General features: G+C 41.5%; 1 protein-coding gene across 3 annotated transcripts in view; it reads left to right on the top strand.

Annotated features, from left to right (window-relative positions):
* LOC117961961 (heparan sulfate glucosamine 3-O-sulfotransferase 5) overlaps positions 1-7381 on the top strand; it is an 86476-nt gene that overhangs the window by 71872 nt on the left and 7223 nt on the right. The window lies entirely within an intron of this gene.

The raw sequence follows: 7381 nt of genomic DNA, 5'->3' as shown, positions 1-7381 counted from the left end.
GTGTTTGTGTTTGTGTGTGTGCGCACGTTATTTGCTGATAACATCTGGTCTTCGTATTACTCTTTCATCTGTGCAAACAAAAGAAAAGCATCCAGCATGTTTGACTATCTCTTGTTGGATCTTGGGAAAGAGACAGTTGCTGTTCCGCTGGATGATAAGGTGTTAGTGTGTGTTTAGAGATGAGAGAAGATTTTGGTTTATCTGTGAGTTTTAAAAAAGGCGGATCTTGACTTCCGGAGCTAGCTGTCCTCAGATCAACTTTAAAAGAATAGTGTAAGATTTTTGGAAACAAGCGCATTCACTTTCCTTGATTTCAACTATCAAGACTGTGAAGATGACAACGAGATGAGTGGTCATTGATGAAAACCAATCAGGGCAAAGTTTAGTTCTAGCTTATTGAATAGTGTTGACTACAAAAAAGCCTTGGAAAAAAGACAAATTGTTCAAAATGATAAACAAACATTTTAGATGCAGACACAAGAGTTTCTGTAGTAGGGTCTCTCTTGAAAATGATGAGCCACTTTTGCAAAATAAAAAGTCAAGCATCCACTGGATCTTTTTACTGTCAGTAGCAGAAAAAGTTATCTGTGTTGGAGGTAAAATGTCCAGTTACAGTGCTTACAGTACCTCAAGGAGTCTATTAAAGTGGCACACAGTGTCTGGGCCTCAGTGTGGAATTTCAACAAGCCTGCATACAGCTCCTGAACTAAGTACATCCTCCGTCCTCCAGATATCTGGATATATGTGGTGTCAGCTTAGATTAGTCTATCTCAGGGGCGGCTGTGGCTCAGTGGTAGAGCGGTTGCCTACCAATTGGAAGGTTGGTGGTTCGATCCCCGCCCCTGCAGTCATTGTCGAAGTGTTCTCGGGCAAGACACTGAACCCCTAGTTGCCCCCGGTGCTGCGCATTGGAGTGTGAATGTGTGTGAATGTTTATCTGATGAGCAGGTGGCACCTTGTACGGCAGCCCCGGCCACAGTGTATGAATGTGTGTGAATGGTGAATGTTTCCTGTAGATGTAAAAGCGCTTTGAGCAGTTGTTAAGACTGGAAAAGCGCTATATAAATACAGCACATTTACATTTACATTTATCTTGACGACGAATTAATTAGCGGATTGCTCCCATGCTGCTTTAAGATCCGCTAGATGCACCTCATTTCAGCCACATATCCATCCCCTTCTTTTTTCTCTGTTTTGGCGTTCTAACATCCGGTGGATTTCCGGTGGAGGACTATGGTTAACTGCTCCTCAGACCTCTGCAGGGTAGATCCAGACATCTGGCTAGACTATCTGTCCAATCTGAGTTTTCAAACTACTTTTCAACGTTCAAATGTTCCACCAAAACAAGTTCCTTCCTACGGGTATTTAGCAGAGGCACCGTGGCTCCGTCCACTGCTTAGCACCGCCCAAGACGATTGTGAGCGGTTTAAAGAATGACAATAATTCAGAAAATGTTACTTTCAGCTGAAAAACCATTGTTTGGAAGGATGCTTATCCTGCCTGTACATGGAGAGGAGAGGCAGCTGTGCTCAGTGTGGGGAATAGCTCATGTTAGGGCAATAGAAGCAAATCAGATGAACTGAAGCTATAGAGTCAAGCTGTTGCAGGGAGTGCTGGGAATTGTACACAGACACGGCAGCGCTCAGAGGCTGCCCGTCCGTCTGTTTGGCAGAAGAGCCAGAACCAGGCACCAACAGCTTCCTGCTGCACCCAGAGCTGAGGAAACAGAGGAGAACACGGAGCTGGTTGCTTGGTCGTTAGGACATCAGTGACTCCTCTGGAGGGTGAGGCCTGTTGGCTCACCAGCTGTTAGAGGCAGGTGTTTGCACCTGATGTGATTCAGAATTCTGCCAGAAGTACAAACACGCACACGCGCGCACACACACACACACACACACACACACACACACACACACACACACACACACACACACACACACACACACACACAGAGAGAGACCACCCACTAATAAATCCAATCAGTGCACTTTTCTCTAAAGCTAAAAACAGGCCTTCTTACTTAATCTTGTTAGATGTCACCATGTACAGCGTTGCACGAAAAGATGTGACATGAAGCGCACAATCACATCAGCCTCAAAATAACCACTCATACGCCTGCTAGAAATGGCTAGTAGAGGATGAAATCTGACATCTTTTTGTTAGGCTTTAGTGGGGTTAATAGGTTAGACATGATGCTCAGAACTGCATCCCACAACAATGTACAATCTCTTTTCACTGCAACAACACTTATGTGTGGTAGATGCAGAACAGAAAAATTAACCTTGGTGGAATCATTTCAAATCTAAACCATCATTTTGCCTTGAGTGAATGTAGGATTTACTGTAGTGCAAAGTCTGACCGTGGTGTTTACAAGCAGTAATACAGTAAGTTAGGTGTGTGCACAATGATGATGTGTACCTGTGTATTTTTAAATAGCTCCCCCTTTTTTGGATTTGTTCTTTGTTTATTTGCTCAGGTGATTCTTTCTTGTACATGGACATTTGTAAATAAGCTGAGCCACAATGCATATTATTTTCAAAATGTGATTTTTGTGTGTAAAAAACTTCCATTCATCATGCAGATGGTCAATTATGTACGTAATTTCGCAATGTATCAATTGTATATCTACATTGCTATATGGGGCTAGATATCATCGCAGATTCTGTATAGCGTTATATATATACATGTATATTATTTTCCTGGTTTTAAAGGCTGCATTACAGTAGAGTGATGCATTTTCTTTTAATTTCCCGACTTAATAGGGGTTTTATTATCTTATTATATTTATATATTATTACATCAACAGCATTATTATTTATCATTTTGTCAAAATTTTGTGAAAGCACCAATAGTCAACCTATAGACTAGGCCTGCATGATATTGGAAAAATCGTACATTGCAATATTCTTTTCCCTTGCAATATACATTGCTATATGAAAAAAGAAAAGTAATTTTTAAAAGATGACATAAATAGCTCTATTTGGAAATGATAAATCATTCTCACTCACTACTGATTTTTTAGGGGAGTGCATCTACATAGAAGAAAAAAATGAATAAGAATATTTTCTAATGTGAATCATTCTTTGTTTAATTTTAATGCTTTACACACACCAAAGCAAGTAAGCTCTGAGTAACGTTACTCTCCTGAAGTGATTTCGGAGAGGGACACCAGGTAGAACTATGCTGGTTGGCTAGCATGACACCACTGTATTCACATAATAATCAATCCAGGCTAACGTGAATGACAGTGACTGCATGTTGCTTCCTCTAAATTCCAGGTTGTGTTTGACTAGCGGGGCCAGCTCGTTAGTTTACACTAGCAACAAACTGTGTATCCAAGAACAATTAAATCAGTGGAATGGACGCTAGATCAGACACAGACTTCTGTAGTAAATTAGTGTTACGTTTCCAGCCTCAACTCGCCTCGCCACTCCAAACCGTAACGTTAGTTGGGACGTACGGATGGCTTGTTTCCTTAGGTTAACTATATTAGCTTTAGCCTGGCTGGTAGCAGCTTTCTGCTTGTTTCTTTAGGCTAACTATATTAGCTTTAGCCTGACTGGTAGCAACTTCCTGCTTGTTTCTTTAGGCTAACTATATTAGCTTTAGCCTGGCTGGTAGCAGCTTTGTGCTTGTTTCTTTATGCTAACTATATTAGCTTTAGCCTGGCTGGTAGCAGCTTTCTGCTTGTTTCTTTAAGCTAACTATATTAGCTTCAGCCTGGCTGCTAGCAGCTTTCTGCTTATTTCTTTAGGCCAACTATATTAGCCTGGCTGGTAGCAGCATTCTGCGGGGGGAAATGGCCAGGAGACTTTGTGATTATGTTGCAATAATCAGGTGATTTAGTTTGTATTTGCAGCAAACCTAAAACACTGACTACTGTAGCTTCACTGACTACTCATCAAAACTATGCGCATCACTGTGTCAGCGGCAGCGGCTGCCTACGGGACTTTACTACACATGGAGAGCCTCACTTCCCATAACAATAAACCCCGTCGGACTAAGGTCAAACACGCTGCCCACATGGCTACCTGTCTTAAAGGGGAAGGGTCGGCTGGTAATAATCATGTAAAAGGAGTACGGTGAAAGTTTACTTTTCTATCTAGCAGCAAAAAAAGGATTAGCGGTACATCGCAACGTCCTGCGATGGGACTATTGCGCATTCGCAGATCGCGATGACATTGATTTATTTGGTCAAAAATATTGTGATGTTTGATTATCTCCATATCGACCAGCTCTAAATGAATACATGCATCTGAGTATTATATGTTTTCAGTAAACTACACAGTGGTAGAGGATAAGAGGATGCCAGTAGAGTTGGAGACAAAGGGATCTGCAGCAACAGGGGATAAATAATGTAGATGTAATATTACAAAATGGGCACCTGGTTTGGAGGAATGGTGGGGAGGTCAGCGCAGGGCGGCGCTCTAAGCTGAACAGCAGAATCATTCCCTGGTGCATAAGCAAAGATCAATAACAACAATAAAGCCCACAGTGGTGAATTATTCATCAGCGTTCTAGCCTCTCTTTGTCTTCCTTCTCTTCCAGCTTCAGGCCGCTGCCGCTGCTTTCTCTCTCCAGCAAACTTTGGAGAATTTCTCTTCACTAAACAAAGAGCCTAATGCATATTATTAACTTTGTTTTTTTCTTACATGTAAAGGCCTTTGATTAGTGGATAACTTCATCTTTGATCACAGACAGTCTTTGGAGCGTGTACCAGTTCCGTCAGAGGATAACATTTGTAAAGGCTGTGTGAAGTAGACTGTGGACGTAGTTTAAGGAAAGTTATTATATTTTCGAGTCTTAGGTCTCACGCATCACTTTATTCATTATGTTTATTGGTCATGATAACATTGTAGACACCCCCGGCATCAGTCAGGGCAAGCAGTGCCCCTATTAGTTTGCTGTTCTTGTTTATTAGTGTGCTATAGAGTTTTTTTGTGTGTATGTAATAGATGTATGACGTACAAAAACACATTTCACTCCACATGAAACATTTTCTTCCACAGACAGCACTTTTTCTCAACTCCCTGACAACACTTTGCCCACTTTCCTGATTGAAATTTCTCAATTTGTGACTAGTCATTAATTGAGAATCCCAGCCCAGTTTTCACCAATCACAACTGACCAATCAGAGCGGACTGGGCTTTAGCTCAGACCTAGTGTTTCAGACAATAGCAGCTTCCAGCAGTTGAGAAATATTATATGTTTTTTGAACATCAAAGCATTTAAAGACAAGTACAAAAGTGACTCTGAAAAGAAGTATAACAGAGGCACTAGTCTGTGAGTCTGCCTAATAGAAAACGCTTGTTTAGCTACTGCAGCTCACTGCTCACTTTCTGTATTTGTGCACATAGGCCGTCTTTTTAACAGTGAGTCCGCATTTTGCTGTAGTTCGTGTTTTATGCAAATCCAAGAGAGTTTTGTGCGATGGCAAGCATGAGACATTCATCATTTGTACTCCTTTACCTTTTCATTATCAGTGTTATACTATTTCATCAAACAGCTTAGTTGAATGCTTCAGTGTTCAAAAAACATTATGTTTCTCATACTGCCAATTGCTTAGAGTTCCTGTTGTCTGAAACATTCGGTCTGAACTATTGGCCCGCCTTCCCGAAAAGCTCAATTCGCTCTGATTGGTCTGCGAATTCTGCATAACAGACCGTTGCTAAGTTTAGCAGACTGTTGCTGTAGATGGAGTTAATAGATCGGGGTGTTACATGGTAAAAGAACCCCAATGGTTTTCCTGTCTCAACCCCTAGCTGCTGCCACTGCTGCTGCTGTCCCCGTGACTGAGTTCCCAGCCCCCCCCCCCCCCAGTTCATAGTATCACCGTATGTGTGATATTACAAACTGGTATTCTGAAGGGACTGCTGCTCCTGTCCACATGTCAAAGTGTCCTTGAGCAAGACACAGAGCCCCAAGTTGCTCCTGGTTAACAGGCCGGCGCCTTGTGTGACATGGTTATTAATGCTTCCACTTGCTATTTACCTAAAGTGTATATCTGTGCACGTTACGTTCTTCTCAGTTTAATTTACCCGTGTAAGCCGTAAATCATGGTTAGAACACTGTGCAGATTATTTTAAGATATTTCTTTATTTTTGTTCATTATATGTACCTAGAGGAGGTAAAATATGGACAGAGATAAATCACAATTGTTGATTTACATATTCAATTCCATTCTGAGAACAATGTAGGCTATGTTGCTAGTTAGCCATCTCCTAAAGTGTGTGTGTGTGTGTGTGTGTGTGTGTGTGTGTGTGTGTGTGTGTGTGTGTGTTGTGGGTAGATGTAGCAAGTGAAAGAAAACACTCAAGGTGAGTCTGAGATGACGTTAAGTTGATTTTATTGTTCACCCCAAATTAGGCAGACGAGGCAAAATAGAGTTACAAAAATTAACTAAATTAAGGTAAACAAAAACAAAACACTTTCAAAAATAGTAAAGTAAGTGACATGAGAGTCAAGATGATCACATCAAAAAACACCACTGTTTCCTACTGAACTTTAAAACAAGTCATTTCGGAGGGCATCCAACGGATTGACGCCCTAATCCCTCCAGTGTTCCTCATGCTCCCTCCCTCCCTGTGTGTGTGTGTGTGTGTGTGTGTTTGTGTGCATCTAGTGTCATTATTGCCGTGAAATGTATGTTCAAGAACAGTCCAGTGACCGTGTATGTTACCATAATAAAATCTACTCAACTGGGAATGCTGGCCTGTGGTGTCTCTCCATAACACAACCCAAGATCACACCTGTTACACTTGCATGGCTGCTAAGCCACCATCAGTGTTTGTGTGTGTGTGTGTGTGTGTGTGTGTGTGTGTATGTGTGTGTGTATGAATGGGTGAATGAAAGGCTTAAATTGCAAAGCACTTTGTCCAGTTAGGTAGAGAAACACTGTATTAATGCAGTCCATTTACCATCCATCCAACAGTCTATTCAGTACCACAATGAATGAACAGAATAGGACGGAAACTAATGAGAGCTCGGCTGCAGTCGTCTTTTTTTTTTACCAGGGCTCTCATGTACTCGTCTAAAAATAAGAACAGAGCAGAATAGAATATTAGCGCAGCACAGGAAGTGTTTGAATAAAATAAACAGTTATTTTGTGCAGTGTCACCGCAACCCTTTATCAAACTCATGTATTCCACGATCCAGGATTTGGGAACTAATTATGGTTGTTATCAGGCCTGTAAACAGCATTGCTTTTCCGTGTTTTTAATTACAAACAAAAGGCCAGTCAGCATTCCCCTAATCGCTGAGTGTGTTTCCGCCGCGCTTATTCTCAGCCCATTAGTTCAGAAGGCTGTGAGCGAACGTATGATTGATCACTAATGACACATGTCGGTCAAAACTGTGTGTGTGTGTGTGTGTGTGTGTGTGT

This window comes from Etheostoma cragini, chromosome 18 (genome assembly GCF_013103735.1).
Source record: "Etheostoma cragini isolate CJK2018 chromosome 18, CSU_Ecrag_1.0, whole genome shotgun sequence".
Lineage (NCBI taxonomy): Eukaryota > Metazoa > Chordata > Actinopteri > Perciformes > Percidae > Etheostoma > Etheostoma cragini.
The sequence above is the reverse complement of the archived record's forward strand: the minus strand, read 5'-3'. Positions and strand labels throughout refer to the sequence as shown.